This window comes from Rattus rattus, chromosome X, assembly GCF_011064425.1.
Source record: "Rattus rattus isolate New Zealand chromosome X, Rrattus_CSIRO_v1, whole genome shotgun sequence".
Taxonomy (NCBI): Eukaryota; Metazoa; Chordata; class Mammalia; order Rodentia; family Muridae; genus Rattus; species Rattus rattus.
This window is the reverse complement of record NC_046172.1, coordinates 88445959-88465726: the sequence shown is the minus strand read 5'-3', so window position 1 is coordinate 88465726 and position 19768 is coordinate 88445959. Positions and strand designations below refer to the sequence as shown.

The 19768-nt window shown below is 39.3% G+C and overlaps 1 pseudogene; it reads left to right on the top strand.

Annotated features, from left to right (window-relative positions):
* Positions 1 to 8447: 8447 nt before the first annotated feature.
* Positions 8448 to 8900, top strand: LOC116888061 (annotated as a pseudogene).
* Positions 8901 to 19768: the final 10868 nt, after the last annotated feature.

The window sequence follows — 19768 nt, the reverse complement described above, 5'->3', positions numbered from 1 at the left end:
TAGGCTCAGATCCCTAGTAACCACTTTGGCGTCCATTTGCCAGCACTTGCCAGAATCCTCAGACACAACGGGAATTTTCACTCACCTCTCTTTGTTTCTATTTGCCTTTTTGCTTACTAGAGACGATTAACATCCAGTTCCTCAGGATTATTCCTTCTTCCCTGCTCCCTTGTCCCCCAGGATTATCTTTCTTTTCTCCTACCTCTCACTTTCCACTCTCGCTCAGCTACTGAGGCTACAGGTCGCCCCCTTCCCCCGCCCCCTCCCGTCTTTGAGACCCTGCCCTGAAATTTCACTGTTTCTCCTCCGTTTCACAAGGCAACATGGTCAGGTCAGACAACATGACAGATGCTTGTAATCCCAGCACTCAGGGTGGGGGTGAGGTGGGGGAGGCATATAGAGAAGATAGGATTGCCTCAAGTGGGAGAGCCACCTGTTCTCCACAGCTAGTTCTAGGCCAGACAGAACTACATAGCAATATTCCATCAACAAAACAAACCTTTTTTTGAACCCCGGAGAGATGGCTAAGCAGTTAGGAGAACTTGTTTTTACAGAGGATATCAGTGAGATTGCCAGCACTCACCTGGTAGCTTACAGTCACCTGTTTCAGGGGATTCCACCTTCAGAGGGAGCAGGCATGCACATGGCACAAAGACACACATGCAGTAAAACACACGTAAAATAAAATAAATAAATTAAAAAAACTCTCAAGTACGAATATTTGTGCTTAATCCATATCCTCATCACATCATGTTTTTAATCTCCTGTCATTTCCTTGGTAGTTACTTTCATTTTTTCTTGTCAATCCATTATTTATGTTTATTTTACCCCTTGACTATGTCATAAATAGAAACTCTGGGATAAATGAGTGCTCGTCCGGTTCTAGACCTCTATAAAGATTTAAGTCTGTAAATTATGTAAATATAATAACTTGGTACTGTCCTAAATTAAAATACTCATGTGTTCATCTACATTCAAGATAGTCAAGAGAACTCTCGTATTATGTAAAGTAGGAGAGCACTTGCTCTACTATTAGCAATAGTAGGTACTATAGCACCTACTATTTTCTCCCCTATATCATTATCATTCAACAGTTACTATTCATAGGAGAAGGAACGGATTTCATAGGAACCCCAAATTCTTAGTACCCAGCTCTTGATTTTGTGGTGAAAAGGCCTAAATTAATTTGTTAAATCAACAAATATTTGGGTCTTGAGATATCTGAACCTCAAAACATAGATGCATCAGATAGGACATTGCATACTAAACTATGTATGTAATAATTCTGCTCACCACATACTTAGTAGTAGGATTCAAATCATGTATACATCTTTTGTTGTCATCATAACCGGTACCTGTTTTGGGATGTGCCTTTTTATTATCTTTAACCTTTAGCCTACTTCTCATCTATCTAGAAAGGATGAATGCTACTTTCTCAGACAGATTTTTCTTGCAGAGAGGGAACACTTTTTTTTCAGTTTTATACTTCCAGGGTAAGTGGCCATCAGGTCTCTAAGGATTATGAAATCTACATTTGCTCTAAACCTAAGGCATTTTTGTGATGTTTCTGAACACAGATTCATATTTGAAATATCAGATCTGCAAGGATTTTGAATTCTTTTGTTAAAACCTTGGCTATTGACTGTTTGTGAACAGAAATCCACATGTGACATAGTCACTTTCCTCAGCATCGGATTTAGTTTGTACTGAAATAGAAGTTAGTTTACCTGTATATTTTACCCAAAATTCTTTAGATTTTTTTCCATTTATTCTGTGACAAGTGACTTTAAAACAAAGTTTACCCATGCTTTCTTTAATCTACCATAAGGGGATTTTTTTTTTTTTTTGTGGTTTTTTTTTAGAGAAGTCCAGTTTTATTAGTTTCTTCATTCCTGTTTTTTCCTTCTGACATCCTGTGATGAACACCGACAGCCTATAAAACATTTGCACTGAATTTTTCACATTCAATGTACATACATTAGTGATTACTTTCATTTGCTTCCAGTTGAAATCTGACTCCCAGTTGTTCACAAACATTGCCTCTTGTTCTCATTTCCGGAATGTTACAAAAATGCATAAAGTAACAAAAATAACCTTTAGCCTTGGTAGGTGCCCTTGATGCTGTGGAAACTGCTAGAATTTATATTTGGTTCTTTTCCTTTTCCATCTCTGAGGTACAGTGAGCAATCTTTAGTAGACTTCAGTTCTTCATTGATAAAAGTAAATACAGTAATACTATCTACCCTATTGGATCCGCGAGAGGAGTAAAGGAGTCTATTAATTAGTACTTTTATATCAACTGACATAGTGATTAGCATATAGAACATGTTCTGTAAGTTATTAACTCAAATATAATAGGGGTAATTATAATAACAAGACATATTACCATATCATCTAATTCTTCTTTTACTTTAAGTACCGTTAACCAGTTGTAAACACTGCAACTCTCTAATCCCAGCACTGAGTGAGGCAAACACAGAGGCAGGCCTGGTCCACACAGAGAGTTCTGGGTCACTAGATCTACATACAAAGGCCCAATCCAAAAGAGGAAAAGAGGTGAAGGTAGGAAAGGATTTGCAATACATATTTTAACCAAAAGAAAACCCAAATAATCTCTCTAGGTTCACTTGCTTTTGGTTGACTTTAAAAGTCACTACATTTGAAGGTCACACTGCTGAAGAATATGACTCTACCACTATTGTTGGTATAGATAACACCTCTGACGAGTGAAGTTTGATAATAACCATTGCTCAAGATACTTTTCACGGACATGAAGGTCACTTTTAGTAAAAAGTAATTCTTTGCCTGAGCCTGCAGATCTGCAGATAATGACTAAAACAAGGGTATTTTGTTGCTGTTGTTGCTGTTGTTGTTGGTGGTGGTGGTGGTCACTTCTATGTTCATGTTGTATGTCTCTTTTGCTATCTCAACTGTTGGATTTGAATTCTGTTCAACTCAGCACAGAGTCACGTTAGCTGCCAAAGAAACTTCTTCGGTCTGGTGTTTGCTCCTTCTTAGGTAGAAGACAACAAGGCAGAGGTAACCAAAATATTTACGATATTCACAGAAGTATCACAATTTTGTGCTTATGTGTGTGCCAAAGCCGGTCTCACAATACCCCATTTTAGACCACTGAAGGGGTGCCTCAGTCTCAGGTCATTTATTTTTTCTTTTCTAAGGATAAAAAAAAAGCTTGAAACATGCAAAGTGCTAGTCTGCTCTCATTTTGTTGGTATTACAAATAAATCTTTTTTTCTTCTCCCAATAACTTTTTTCTTTTTTTTTAGATTTATCTATTTTATGTATATGAGTCCACTGTAGCTGTCTTCAGACACACCAGATCCCATTACAGATGGTTGTGAGCCACCATGTGGTTGCTAGGAATTGAACTCAGGACCTCTGGAAGAGCAGTCAGTGCTCTTAACCATTGAGCCATCTCTCCAGCCCTGACCATGTGTTTCTTCTGGTCCCTTTTCAGATATGAGAAATGGACTCAGGTTGAGTAACAATATTACTTGGCCTATTCTTCATGTGATATTTTATGCAATCCTTATATGATTATGGTACCTCCAAGGCCTCATTTTAAGGAGTTAATTTACCCCCAATTAATCATTTCGGTTATTTCTAAAATTACATGTATGCTCAAGGGTGTTCGCTATGGGCTCCTGAGTTGTTGAGCTTGTTTGGATGTTCTAGCAGGGGTACTCAGGTACTCATGTGGTCTTAACCAAAGAACAGTCTTCGTCTGTTATGGAAGGTTGCCTTCTTCTGCTGAGTGTAGCACTTCAGGAAGGAATCCACATGGCATGGTGAGGAAAGTTACTCCTACCTAGCCAGTCAGATCAACTGAATAAACCCAGGGAACTGAGGAAGTAGCAGATTTTTACATCCCCCTGAATTTGTAGCTGTCTGTACAGTACTGCATATTCTGCTTAATACACAGCAAAAATCCTCTTCATTTTCTTTGTTCTAGTCTAGACACTACATACCTGTCAATGCCTAGTTAGCAGTATCTTTTCTTTTATTAAAATAGTTGTCTTATACACAATATATTCTAATTATATTTTCTCCATCTTTATGCCTTCCATTTCCTCAGTTCCTCCCCACGTCTTCCCACATCCACATTCACACCCTTTCTGTATCCCTAAGAACACAAACAAGCTTCTAAGGAATAATAATAAACTAACATAAAATAAAAACAAACCAAATTTGAATAGGACCTAACAATCAATTTGGGAAAAAAAAGAGTCAAAGAAAAAGCACAAAGAATGCATATATACACAAAAATATACAGGATTGAACACACAGGAATCCCATAAAAAATGCAACCAGAAGCATAATATATACACAAGGAAGGTAAAACATAAAATAGTAGTAAGAGTAGTAGTAGTAGTAGTAGTAGTAGTAGTAGTAGTAGTAGTAGTAGTAGTAGTGATGCCTTGACTTAATATTATGAGGGGGAAAGACCTCCAAAGCTGCTACTGAGTTTGTTTTGTGCTGGCCATCTACTCCTGCGCATGGTGTGTACCTTTAAGAGTGTTTGTTTCCCCCAGTGAGACTCCCTTGGAGAAAACTCATTTTTCATTTGCAGATGTCTATCAATTGAAGATAGCTTATAGGAAGGATATTTTTGTTAATACCAAAATATACAAAGGAATTCCCTTCAAACTGTAGTGTATAATGCCATCCCCCTTCACTTTAAAAACACATTCATACACTTTTGTAAACCATTTAAATTATTATTTAAATATAGAAGCTTTCATTTTTCTGGGTCAAATATATATATATACAATATATAATAATATTATGATATAATAGTAATAATTACTAATATTAATAATATATTATAACTATAATATTAATATATTAATCTTATTATATATAATATTGTTATTATAATTATTAATGATTATTAATATTATAATATGATATTGTATATAATAATATAATATTTTTTTGGCTATTTTTATTTACATTTCAAATGATATTCCTTTTTCCAGTTTCCCGGCCATCAGCCCCCATTCCAACCTCCTCCCTTTCTTCTATGAGGGTGTTTCCCCTTCCCAACCACCATCCTTCCCGCCCCCTCCCCCGGCATTCCCCTACACTGGAGGTTCCAGTCTTGGCAGGACCAAGGGCTTCCCCTTCCACTGGTACCCCAGCAAGGCCATCCTCTGCTACATATGCTGCTGGAGCCACGGGACTGTCCCTGTGTACTCTTCGGATGGTGGTTTAGTTCCTGGGAGCTCTGGTTGATTGGTTTTGTTGTTCTTATGGGGTTGCAAGTGGGGCAAATATCTTGTTACAGATGTTCTCTCATTCTTTGAATTCAGATTCTGTTATCCAAAACACCAGCCACACAGTATTCATTTAAAGCCTGCTAATATTACCAAACAAAAAGAAAAAGCCCAAATGCTCAGGAGAAATCTCAGCATGAAATTTTGACTCTGTGTAAAAAGAATATATTTTGCTTATTATGTGAGTGATCCAAGAGTTCACCCCTGCCAGTCTGGTTTCCATCCTCTTAATTCTTTTTGCTTATTGGATATTTTATGTATTTACATTTTGAATGTTATTCCCTTCCCCAGTTCCACCCTCTCCCCTCTCCCTTCCCCTCCCCCAGCTTCTATGAGGATGTTCCCCTTCCCACCCACCCACTCCCACCTCACCACCCTGGCATTACCCTACATTGGGGAAATGAGCCTTCACAGGACCAAGGGCTCCTCCTCCCATTGATGCCAGACAATGACATCCTCTGCTACATATGCAGCTGGAGCCATGGGTCCCTCCATGTGTACTCTTTGATTGATGGGCTCTGGGACGGTCTGGCTCCTTGATATTGTTGTTCTTCCTATGGGGTTGTAAACCCCTTCAACTCCTTCAGTCCTTTCTCTAACTCCTCCATTGGGGTCCTTGTGCTCAGTCCCATAGTTAGCTGCAAGCATCCTCATCCGTATCAATAAGACTCTGGCAGATCCTCTCAGGAGACATCCATATCAGACTCCTGTCAGCAAGCACTTCTTGGCATCAGCAATAGTGTCTGGGTTTAATATCTGTGTATGGGATGGATCCCAAGGTGGGGCACTCTCTCGATGGCCTGTCCTTCAGTCTCTACTCCACTCGTTGTCTCTCCCACGAGTATTTTGTTCCACCTTCTAATGATTGAAGCATCTGCACATTAGTCTTCCTTCTTCTTGAGCTTCATGTGGTCTGTGGATTGTATCTTGGGTAATTCAAGCTTTTTGGCTAATATCCACTTATCAGTGAGTGCATACCATGTGTGTTCTTTTGTGACTGGATTACCTCACTCAGGTTGATATTTTCTAGTTCCATCCATTTGCCTATGAATTTCATGAAGTCAATGTTTTTGATAGCTGAGTAGTACTCCATTGTGTAGATGTACCACATTTTCTGTATCCATTCCTCTGTTGAGGGACATCTGGGTTCTTTCCAGCTTCTGAATATTATAAATAAAGCTGATATGAACATAGTAGATCATGTGTCCTTGTTAGATGTTGAAGCATCTTTTGGGTATATGCCCAGGAGTGGTATAACTGAGTCCTCAGGTAGTGGAATGTCCAATTTTCTGAGGAACCGCCAAACTGATTCCCACAGTACTTAAGTGACCCCCAAAATTTCACCAGAGAACTTCTAAATCTGATAAACAATTTCAGCAAACTGGCTGGATATAAACTTAACTCAAACAAATCAGTAGCTTTTCTCTACTCAAAGTGTAAATAGGCTGAGAAAGAAGTTAGGGAAATGACTCCCTTCACAATAATTACAAATAACGTAATATATCTTGGTGTGCCTACCCAAGCAAGTGAAAGATCTGTATGACAACTTCAAGTCTTTGAAGAAAGAATTTGAAGAAGATCTCAGAAGATGAAAAGATCTCCCATGCTCATGGATTGGCAGAATTAATATTAAAAATGGCCATCTTGATGAAATAAATTTATAGATTCAATGCAATGCCCATCAAAATTCCAATTCAATTCTTCATAGAGTTAGAAAGAACAATTTGCAAATACATTTGGAATAACCAAAAACTATTCTCGACAATAAAAGAGCTTTTGGGGGAATCACCATCCCTGACCTCAAGCAGTATTACAGAGCAATAGTGATAAAAAAACAAAACAAAACAAAACTGTATGTTATTGCTACGAAGACAGGCAGGTAGATCAGTGGAATAGAATTGAAGACCCAGAAATGAACCCACACACCTATGGTCACTTGATTTTTGAAAAAGGAGCCAAAACCATCCAGTGGGAAAAAAAGATAGCATTTTCAACAAATGGTGCTGGTTCAACTGGAGGTCGGCATGTAGAAGAATGCAGATCGATCCATTCTTATCTCCTTGTACAAAGCTCAAGTTCAAGTGGATCAAGGACTTCCACATAAAACCAGATACACTCAAACTAATAGAAGAAAAAGTGGAGAAGAGCCTCAAACACATGGGCACTGGAGAAAATTTCCTGACCAGAACACCAATGGCTTATGCTCTAAGATCAAGAACGGACCTCATAAAATTGCAAAGCAATTGTAAGGCAAAAGACACTGTCATTAGGACAAAACAGCAGCCAACAGATTGGGGAAAGGTCTTTACCAACCCTACATCTGATAGATGTCTAATATCTTATCTATATCTATCTATATATCTATATATCAAGAAGTTAGACTCCAGAGAAGTAAATAATCCTATTAAATTGGGGTACAGAGCTAAACAAAGAATTCTCAAGCGAGGAATATCAAATGGCTGAGCAGCATCCTCTTATTTCTAAGTGCAGCTTTTCAGGGTGGGGACACTTGTTTTCTGATTTTGCAGTTAGAAGTAATAAAGGAAAAACTCTTTCTCTCCAATGTTGTCTCACTGGTTATATAAACCACACTTAAGGACAGGCCCAATGACCAGTAGTAGATGGCCAATTTAAAGCTAACTCAATGGTATTTTTTGAAGGTTTTTGTCTCATATTGCTTTGTTTGAGCATTAAAAACCATATTACTGGTCTATTGTACACTGTGGTTTCTGATGTAGTGCTTTTAGGCTTGTGTGTGGGTGTGTGTGTGTGGGAGGTTTGTGCATGCACACACTTCTTTTTTTTCTAAAACAAAAATCTGATTTGTTTGTTTTATTTGCTTGTTTGCTATCTAAAGTGAAAGAGAAAAGAGGCATGGAGTTGGATGTGTGGGGAGTTGGGGAGTACCTAGGAGGAGTTGGTAGAGAGGAAAATATATAATACAAGAATATATAATTGTCTGAGAAAAGTTCCAAAGTTATAAAATTTACTCATAGTTAGCACATGGTATGTTGCAGGGTAAGATAAGGAAAAATGTGTTTGTTTGAATGGTAAGTTCTAGGAACAAATTGTTCCCATAAAAATATTCATGATAATAAGTTTGCAAAGTGGGATATAACAGCTCTTAATGCTCTGTCCACTTGACCGGTTACATTAAATGTGAATTTGACTATGCCTTCTTGGTTTGATTATATTGGACTTTAGCCACATCTTTAAGAAGATGAGTCTGTAATTAAATAGACATCAGAAAATGGAAAAGCTCTGATAGATCAAGAGATGAAAAATGGCATTCTTCTAACAGTCATTTTAGGAGAATCTACTCAGGGCCCTCTTACTGATGATAATAGAGTTACTTCTATCCTCGGATGCCATGGAGATTGTGACCTTTTAGTTCTCCTAAGAGTTTTTCTCTTACTGTTTTATAATTAAAACCACTGGTAAAAGCAGCCAATGCAATCTTCAAAGTCTATGGAGGCATGACACATAGTTCATGTCAGCAAGAAATGGTGGATGTCAAGCAATTTTATTGATATGCTCGTACCTCAAATTGATTGTTGTCATTACAAGGCCTTGTGTAGACTTATACCAGCTTCATTGCAGTAATACATAATCTTTCTACATATCCCATACCCAATCTTAAAACCTGTGATGTTTACAGTGTTAAAACATTTTGCAAATGAATACCAATGATACAGACTAAATGATAACGATGTCTCTGTATGGAGAATATATGATCCTTTAAGTTTCTATACATATGTTTGTATTATAGAATCCCAAATATACTAGGATCAAAGGAGATGAAATAGCTAAGTTCTTCCTTTCAAATACAAGTCAGGAAAATAAAATACTACTACCAGAGATTTTATTACATGATTTGAAAATTACTAGAAAGTTCACTGAAAAATCATTCAGGAATAAACAATGAGTTAAGATGTAAGTGACTTGTTAATTATGTGGTTTAGACTGAGATGTTAATTCAGCACTGCTTAGTCACCAGTGTCTATAGATTTTAAAATGCACTCATGATGACTGTAATGCCTTAGATGAGTGTACAAGGAAAAATGCATTCAAATACCAAAAAGGGCATTTGCTCTATTCAGTTAATGGTCTTTTATTTGATCATGCTTTTCTTTTCTTTAATACTTCTATTTAATATTTTTTCTCTTCTCAAGGAAAATTATTATGTTCTTTCTTGATTTTTTCCTTTAACATGTCAAATATTGTCTCTCTGCTATAGAAATTTATCAACATATATTATAATTTTATATTACTATCCACAGACATATAATATTTCAAATCAGTATAACTTCAAAAAGAAGAAAAATATTGCTTAAGTTCATTACATATTTCAAATAAATACATCTTAGCCCATATTTAGACCTATATAGTTTTCAGAATCTGGTTTTAAAAACCAGGCTCTAAATTGATTAGATCTCCTTTAGAAAGGGCTTTTTAGTTTATTTTGGTTTTGAGCTATCTCTCTAGTCCTGCTGCTGCTCCCCTGGGTAACTCAGGAGTGCTAGCCCTCGTGGTGTGAATTCAACAGAACTGGCCTTGGTGGTGTGGGCACTGGAGAGCTGGATCTGTTGGCGAGGGCATGGAAGAGCTGGCAGGTTCACCAACTCAGCTAGCACCCAGGCCCAAATTCTGGGCTTGAGCTGACCCACCCACCATTTATGAGCTGGTGGAATGCAAGAAAGGCCTGGTCCTGCAGATCCAAAGCTGCAGGATCTCATGACACAGGGCAACAACAGGATATCTGAGAGGAGTCCTGGTGAGGATCTAGTATTGATGGTGTAGCAGAAACCAGAGGCTGCAAACCAGACCAATGTCTGTCTGAAATAAACAACAAGTAAGATGTTTGGATGAAAGGGTATATACTGGGTGAAATGTTTATTTTTTATTTTCTTTTGATGGGAGTTACAAGGGTGGAGGGCAGATATGAAGGGACTGGGAAATGAGTGGGATTCTAGCCCATGATGTGAAGTTCACAAAACATCAATAAAGAAATTTAAAAAGCTTTTTCCTGTATATATATTTTTTGAAAAACTACCTATTGTACATGATGAGCAATCAGTTAAAAACTTCAGTTTTACAAGTTATGATTAAAATTTTAGTCTCCTATGTAAATATTAAAATAGAAAAGCATTTGGTTTTCAATTGTCAAAATATCCAGAAAAGTGGGAAAATTTATACATACTAACTGTTAATAAGCATGTTTATATATATGATAGAGCTACCATACAGTTGAAAATGTAGCAAAAGCTATGGTTATGTATGGAGTGTTAGTTTTCCTGCTGTGTTCCAACTGACCAGATAATATTAAGAGTGCTTTCTTAGTAAATGAAAAATAATAAGATAGAAATTAAGAAAGAAGTTAAAAACCATTTTAGGATTCAATGAAAATGACAACACAACATACCCAAACTCATGGAGCACAATGAAGGCTATTCTAAGAAGCAAGTTCATAGCACAAAATGCCTACAGTAAAAGAAAATTGGAAAGGTCTCAGTAACTTAACAGCACATCTGAAAGCTCAAGAACAACAAGAAGAAATAACAGCCAAGTGGAGGAGATGGCAAAAATAATCAAACTCAGGACTGAAATCAATACAACATAAACAAGCATTTAAAAATACAAAGAATCCATGCAATGAAGAGTGGTTTCCTTGATAGAAATCAATAAGATTGACAACCCCTTAGTGAAATTAACTAAAAAACGGAGAGAGAATATTCAAGTTAGCAAAATTAGGGATGACAACAGACACAGGAAATCCAGAGACTTATAAGGAAATACATTTAAAACTTGTAACATACAAAATTGGAGGTAAAATATTGGATATCAAGAAAGCAAATAACTCAATTAAACAATGGGATACAGATCTAAACGGAATTCTTAATGGAGGAAACATAAATGTCTGAGAAGCACTTAAGAAATGTCAACATCATTAGTCATCAGAGAAATGCAAATCAAAACTACTTTGAGATATTTATCTTACACCAGCCAGAATGGCCAAGATCAATAAACAAATGATAGTTCCTGCTGGCAAGGATTTGGAGCAAGGGGAAGCTCATCCATTGCTGCTGCTTGTGAGTGTAAACTTGTACAACCACTATGAAAATCAGTTTGACCTGAGGACCCAGCTATACCTCTCCTGGGCATATACCCAAAAGATGTTCCAACATATAACAAAGACACATGCTCCATTATGTTCATAGCAGCCTGATTTATAATAGCCAGAGGCTGGAAAGAACCCAGATGTTTCTCAATGGAGGAATAGATAAGAAAATGTGGTACATTTACACAATGGAATACTACTCAGCTATCAAAAACAATGACTTTATGAAATTCATAGGCAAATGGATGGAACTGGAAAATATCATCCTGAATGAGGTAACCCAATCACAAAAAACAAAAACAAACAAACAAAACAAAATCACATGGTATGCACTCACTAATAAGTGGATATTAGCCCAAAAGCTCAGATTACCCAATGATAGAATTTATAGACCACATGAAGCTCAAGAAGAAAGACCAAAGTGTGGATGCTTCAGTCCTTAGAAGGGGGAAAAATACTCACAGGAGGAAATATGGAGACAAAGTGTAGAACAGAGACTGAAGGAAAAGTCATCCAGATACTGCCCCACCTGGGGATCCATCCCACATGCAGTCACCAAACCCAGTCACTATTGGGGATGACAAGAGGTGCATGCTGACAGAAGCCTAATATAGCTGTCTCCCGAGAGGCTCTGCCAGAGCCTTACTGAAACAAATGAGGATGCTCACAGCCAACCATTGGACTGAGCATGGGGTCCCCATAGAGGAGTTAGAGAAAGGACCGAGGTAGCTGAAGGGGGTTGCAACACCCAGAGAAAGAACAATAATATCAACCAACCCAGACACCCCAGGGCTCACAGGGACTAAACTGGCAACCAAAGAGTACACATAGAGCAATCCATGACTCTATCCACATATGTAGCAGAGGATGGCCTTGTAAGGCATCAATGGGAGGAGAGGCCCTTGGTCCTGTGAAGGCTCAATGCCCCAGTGTAGGGGAATGCCAGGGCAGGGAGGTGGGGGGCAGTGGGTGGGTGAGTGGGGAAACACCCTCATAGAAGCAGTGGGAGGGGGATGGAATAGGAGGTTGCCATAGGGAAACCGGGAAGGGAGATAATATTTGAAATGTAGATAAAGAAAATATCCAATAAAAAAGTTTTCATTAAAAAATGAAGAAAATCAGTTTGGCAGTCCCTCAGGAACCTGGACATAGATCTACCTCAAGATTCAGCTATACCAGTCTTAGGCATATGCCCAAAGGACAATTCATCCTATTATAGAGACATTTGCTCAACCATGATTATTGCAGCTATACAAACCCTTTGATCTACAGAGGTGACGGGCCTGCAAGATGTGCTAGTGTAATAGTGATGCAAAGCTTGTGGGTGTAACCATCCAAGATCTGATTGGACTTAAGGCCCACTCCATGAGATGGGACCTATACACAAAACTGCTCAGGTAATCAAGAACCAAGTACTAGAGAGCTGAGAGACTTAGGGTAAAACCAAATACTGTTCTGCGAAAAGAATGTAGCAATAAAACAAGTCTTGATGGCATTCTGTTATACTCATAGATCAATGCCTTGTTCAGTCATCATCAGAGAAGTTCCCTCCTGCAGTAGATGGAAACACATAGAAAGATCCACAGATGGACAATGGAGAGAGAGAGAGAGAGAGAGAGAGAGAGAGAGAGAGAGAGAGAGAGAGAGAGAGAGAGAGAGAGAGAGACCTTGGAACACTCAGTCCTAAATAGTTATCTCTATCCCTTCCCTTCCCTTCCCTCAGGGCTTACAGAACTCTGAAGAAAAGGAGGCAGAAAGATTGTAAATGCCAGAGGAGATGGAAGGCACCAAAGAAAGAAGGTCTTCTAAACAGCGCAGGACTGACACATACCTGAACTCACAGGAACCTGTACAGGTATGTGACACCTGAGATTCCAGGACTGAGAGGAAAAGGAGACACAAGCTCCAATCCATAACTCAGAAGCTATCTCAAATTGATACCCGCTCACAAATGAAAAATTCTTTTTCTCCAACATATTTTCACTGGGGATATAAAGCACACTTAAGAGCAAGCCTCATGCCCAGCGATAGAGGGCCAGCCAAAGAAACCAATTCAATGGCAACCATGGAGGTTCTTTGTCTCATAATGTGAAGTCAGGACTTTTTTTTTTAAATTTAACCTTACAGGTTCACTCTGTCTGTCTGTCTGTCTCCCCCTACCCATTGCCCATCTGTGGGCCTCTGTATTTGTTCCTATCTACTACAGGAGGAAGCCTCTGGGTTTATGTTTGTATAGGATTCCTTCCTGTGTGGACTTGAGTATCTCTGCATCTTTATATATTTGTTGTGCTTTTTCTTCTGTTTGTTTGTTTTGTCCTATTTCAATTTGTGTCTTTTGGTTTATCTTATTTTATTACTTTAGATGCTTGCTTCTTTGTTTTTTAAATAAAAGATAAAAAAGGTGAAGATCTAGGTGGGAGGGGAGGTGAGGAGAGGGAAACTGTTGGGAGCAATGCCCTTGAAACCCTCCATTATTGATGTTATTATTATGGTTAGCGTTAAGTATCACTGGGTTCATGGAAAACCCGCAGCCAGCTGCAGAAGACTAATACAAATCTGGTGGTCAGGATGAATAATGATATGATAAAGCTCTGACCTTGCTGAGATATACATCTGACATCAAGATACCCAATGTGATGACCTGTAACATTTCTGAAAAAACCAACATCCTGTTGACATCAGCTGACCACACGAATACTCTGTCCTAGGCCTGCGCAAATGTTTCCCACTTGCTCCCTCCCTCTGTTACCCCTGTTATGGTATAAATTCAGCCTTGGGAAAAAATAAATTGTCGCCTTGATCAGACTCTTGTCTTGGCGTCCTTCTTTGCATCTCTTGTCCTCCATTCTCTTCCAGGTACCCTCAGCACCCTCGTTGACAGGAAACCATAATGAGAGCATACTGATTTTTCTAAATTTTCATTGACTCTTTGTGAGTTTCCCATAATGCACTCCAATCCCACTCATCTCCCTGTCCCTTTGTATCCACCCTCTGCCCTTGCAACCTTCCCCACAAAAGAAAATGAGAAACAAAACAAAGCAAAGCAAAACAAAAACATGAAACACACTTCACGGTGGAAGCATAGTGTGTCACAGTGTGTCCCACAGTGTACCCTTTTGTCCACACTTCTTGACTTGCAACTGTTCATTGCAATGAGTCCTTGGTCTGATTTGAGATCTATGGCTTCCCTATACCATCAATATGGGACCCTCATCAGACCTCCTCTCTAATATCCTGTGATATCCCTCTGATATCTCTTAGCCTTATGTCATGGAGATCCTGTAGCTTTGGATCTGAAGGACCATCCTTTCCAGCAGTTCACCCAGTGCTGCAGCTGTGCAGGGATGGGGCCAGCTCTTCCATTCTCATGGCCTCAGGGCCAGTTCTCCTGCCTGCCACAGGTGTCCAGGGGCAGGAGGAAGCCATCTCTCCCACGCTCACAGCGCCTCATAGCAAACTAGCTGCTGGACCAGCTCTTCTGTGCTCACAGCCTTGGGGCCAGGTCTCCTGTGCTGCCTAGGTGAGGTGCAGAGACTGCTTTCTGGAGTGCTCTAGCTGGCAATGGGTGAGGCTAGGTCTACAGGATGCCACAGTCAGTGAGGGGCAGGGCCAGCTCTGCACAACTCTTGGACATCAACATGGTGCCAGGTGGCAGCCAAGACCAGGGATGTCCACATGGTCTTTAGAGGTAACACGAGCCATGGACATGGACACAGACACCTGTTGCTGTATGGCCAGGGACTGAGATATGGTTCTCAGCAGCATCAAGGCTGTGATGTCACCGTGGATCAGGTGGCGGGGCAGGATACTGGCATCAGGCTGTTCCACTCTACCCTCAAGTCTCCAGTTCTGCCTCTCTTCACAATGCTCAAAGCAGTCTTCTTCTTCTCTCTCATCTCTCAACCATATATTTTCACATCTTAGTGGCTCCCGCTGGGACAGGCTATTTGGCTGGCAGGCCTCTAGGTGTTCTCTGCCTGCCTGTGCAGTGTGACATGATAGCCAAAGAAACTCTGGGGCGTCTATGGCCAGCCTGTCACTAGGGGCTTGGCTCTAATCAGAATTGTATGGAAAACGTATTTTCAATAAAGGAGAAATAGAATAAAAGAATGGATCTATTATAAATGGGTGCTAACTAATAATGGAAAATGTAATAATAGGGTGAATAGGATGCCAATGAAATCATCATATGTTTATGTCTGGATGTAAAGTTTTTAATGCATTCATCTACTATTTTGCTTTAGCTTCAAAGATATAAACTTGTTTCAGTTATACACGTTACTAATGTCTTATTTGGGCTAAGAAATGGTTCATTCAATTTTGCTTTGTCGTGAGAAAATCTATTTGTTTTTATACCTTATACAAATTTGAAATAAAATCTAATACTATCCCCTCCCCCAAAATGTGTTGTCAAACCGGGGTATGGGGTTTTGGGGGAGCTGGCTCAGTACATGAAATGGTTGCTTGAGCTGTACACACCTACACAGGAGAAAGAAACTGTACCCACATGGATACATACATGCACATGTGTACACATACACACACATTCTTAGACAAAGGAGAAAAGAGAGAGAGGGAGAGGAGAGGGGAGGGGGGGGAGGGGGAGGGGGGGAGAGAGAGAGAGAGAGAGAGAGAGAGAGAGAGAGAGAGAGAGAGAGAGAGAGAGAGAGAATGGACAGAGGCTGCTAACACAGTTCAATAGTAGAATACTTACCTAGCATCTGTGAAGGATTAGACACAAATCACTGAAAAGAAACAACGTAAAACACAGCACTTAGGCATTGTGGCAGGAATAATTTTGCACTTAAATACTTTTTAAAAAACTGCTCCTGAATGGTTCAAGCCATGTTTACACACAGCAAGGGCAGGATAAAATGCCTTTTCTGGAAGAAGGCACCAAAGGTATCAGAATACAGACAGAGCAGCCATGCATGCAGAGGAGAGGCTGTCAGCCTGGAAAACTGCTGCCATAGCAACAGTCTCTAGGCCCCTGACTTGCTCTGTTGGAATCTGAGGGAGTCCAGGAGAATTTCCCTGCCCAGGGGCTTCCTGCCCCAGTGGCATGGAACAGAGCCTGTTCTCCTCTAATTACCCCCCTTGTTTTCACAGCAGGACCTGTCTGCCTGGGTTCCTCCAGCCAAGGCTGCTCTGTTGCTCAATTCCTCTGCATTTCCTCTGAATTCTCTCCTAAAGACACATCATGGTGGCAGCTCTTGCTGTCAGACTATGATCTGTTCACTGAAGCAGGCCCTGCCCAGCCTTTGGGCTTTCTGCTCTCCTTCCATCGTGGCGTTCCCGATCCCCCAAACCTGGCTTAGGAGAGGGGGGGTCCAAACAGGAATGCAATGGCATGAGTCTTCTCTATTTTACTTGCTGTTAACTGAGGTGTGGAAACACACACATCACACACACACGCTCGCACACATGCACACATGCATGTTTCCAGAGAACAAGGCTCTGGAGAAGGGGTTGTAGCAACTGGAGCTTTTGAAACACACGGGCCAGAGAAGGTGGGTCCACAGGCCCATGTATGGAAGCCAGTAGCAAACTGGAGGGCTGGGCAGAATTCATGGTATTAGGCACCAACTGAGTTCTCACACACACACACACACACACACACACACACACACACACACACACACACACACACACACACACACACACACACGAGCCTCCCTAGAAGTCAGGTCAGCCTATTGTAAAAGCAAGTCTAGACTGCTTTTCCTTCACATGCCACCACAGAAACCAGGGTTCTTTTAGGAATAAAAGTTGGCTGAATTGGGGCATTCTCCAAATTGAAGCAATCAGAGCACTTCCTGGACTCCAGGTAAATCTGGAACACAGAACTTCACTTGGGCTGTCCTATCTTCCTGGGCTCCAGCAAACTCATTGCTAGTCTCCAACTTGGGGGTTCTTAAACACCCCCAAATATCCTCAGCCATTATATTAGATGACAGGAGAAGGACCAGGCCCATAATTTGTGTCTATTTAAAATGATAATGGAACCCCTCCCCCTTTAAGAGCCATTAAAGGTATCAAAACAAAGGTTTTGCTGTGTCATTTCTCTTTTGATATGGCCTTTTCTTTCATTTTAAAATAGACTTGTTTTTGAGAATACCTAGAGCTTTATAGAAAAATTGAAAAGAAAGTACAGAGCGTTCCTGTGTACATCATATCATGTCTCTCTTATTGTTAATATCTTACCATTTTAACCAATTTATTGAAATGTCCTTTTTTAATGAATATTCTTTTTCTGTTGTAAGATCCTCCTTTCTACAGTGCTGAGTCACTTTTAATTCTGTCATTTTACTTTTTTATTTTTTTTTGCTTTTGAACTCCTTCATGATTGTACTGATCTGGTGTTTTGTAACTGTCCCAGGTCAGAAAACTTTCTGGTGTTTTTCCCATGGTGAAACTGGATTTATGTGTTTTTTAGAAATAGGTTACAAAGGTAAAGTGTTTCAACACAGCATATCAAGGCTACATGTTATTAATATGATTTATGAATCTTTTTGAGGTGGCATTTCTATGTATAGCTCTGGTTAGCCTGGAACTTACTATATAAACTGTCAAGTCCAAAAGAAACGCCATTTCCCCAAATTTTGGTGTTTGGATAAAAGCCAGCACTTGTAGTCCTCAGGTATTTTTGAAGCTGGTTCACCTCTACTAAAAGAAGTCATTTTGGCAGAAAAGACAAATGGCTATCTGTGGTGCCCATTAGTGTATCAAAGCCAATGCTGGCCTTCAGGCTTCCTCAGCAGTCTTTCAAAGCTTTTCCTGATGAGGAACAAATCCAGAACCTCATATAAACATGTGATCTACCAATCAACTATAGTGCAGGTGTCTTGAGAGATTTGAACACAATTGCATCTGTTATCTATTGAGAAAGTTACATTTTTTTTCTTCTCTCAATTGTTTATTATATTGACTTTCAAGTACTAAACCCTTCTTACAATCTGGTTAGGATAAATTGATGTATTGCTGGATTCAATTCCCTTTCATTTTTATTAAGAACTTTTGCACATGAACCAAATATGATTGTAATCCAATCACTAAGGCCAGAGGTTGGTGAATTTGTAACCAGCCTGGACTGCATTGTAGGACACTGTTTCAATAACCAAACCAAACAAATAAAAAACTAATATCCAAAAAGAATTCTCATATTTTTATTCATGAGGGGGCTACTTCTCTTGTAGAGCTTCTATATTTGTATCAAGGCAATGTGTATCTCATTATAAATAAAAGAGGCTTCACCTTTCACTTTCTCAAATAATTGTTTAAAACTAATATTATATTCACCCATAACTGCTTGATAGAATTCACCAGTGACGATTTTGAACTTAGAATTTTCTTTACATTTCATTTGGGAAGGGTAGGGAGACAGAATCTATGTAGGATTTGTCTTGGAACTTGCTATATTCACCAGAAGAGCTACAAATTCACCGAGCTCTGTGTGCTGAATGCTGGGATTAATGGTGTGCAGCACCGTGCCCCAGCTTGGAAGATTTTTAAATAATTTACTCTTAAAGGTAGAGGTGGTGATGTGAAGGAGCTGTCTTATAACAAGGAGTGAGAAGTAATGGTCACCATCTCTTGCTAAGTTTTTACTAAGTGATTATGTATTGATATTTGAAATTGTCTGTGGTTTGTACCATGGGAATCACACAGTGTATGACGCGGGGTTTTGGGTTTTCGTTTGTTTATTTGTTTGTTTTTGATTTCTTTCAGACTTGGTAGATATTACCACTCTTCAGTTTTTCTTTTTCTTTTTTTTTAAAGTGAGCTTGACAGTTTGTGTCTTTTAATGAATTTTATAATTTTATTGTTTGTCTTCTTGCTTATTACTATTTCTTATCCTTATTCTCCCTCTCCCTTTGTGCCTCTTTCTCTTCTGTATCCTTCATATTACTGGGTTTATTTTCAATATTTCTGGTTTTATTTTCATGTTTTTTCAATTTGGTTAAGAGACAGAATTTCTCCATCTGGCTCAGGCTGGTTTTAAATTCAGGTTGCCTATCTGTCTCCTGAGCTCTGGGATTAATGAGACTACATCTCCAGGACTATAGTCAACAGCATTCTGGCTCTTAAAACTAGCTTTATTAAGATGCTAACAATGTAACACATCATTCATTAAGCATATATATATATATATATATTTGTATATTCACAGATAATCTGTAATTACCACCGTTGCCAATTTTACAAAATTTCATCACTCAAGAAGGAATTTCATACCTTTTAACCATGACTCTGCCTAGTGCCATTCTGTGGCCATAGCCAATCACTGATCTACTTTCTATCTTAATGGGATTACCTCTTGTCTCCATTTAATATAAATAGAATCATGTGACTT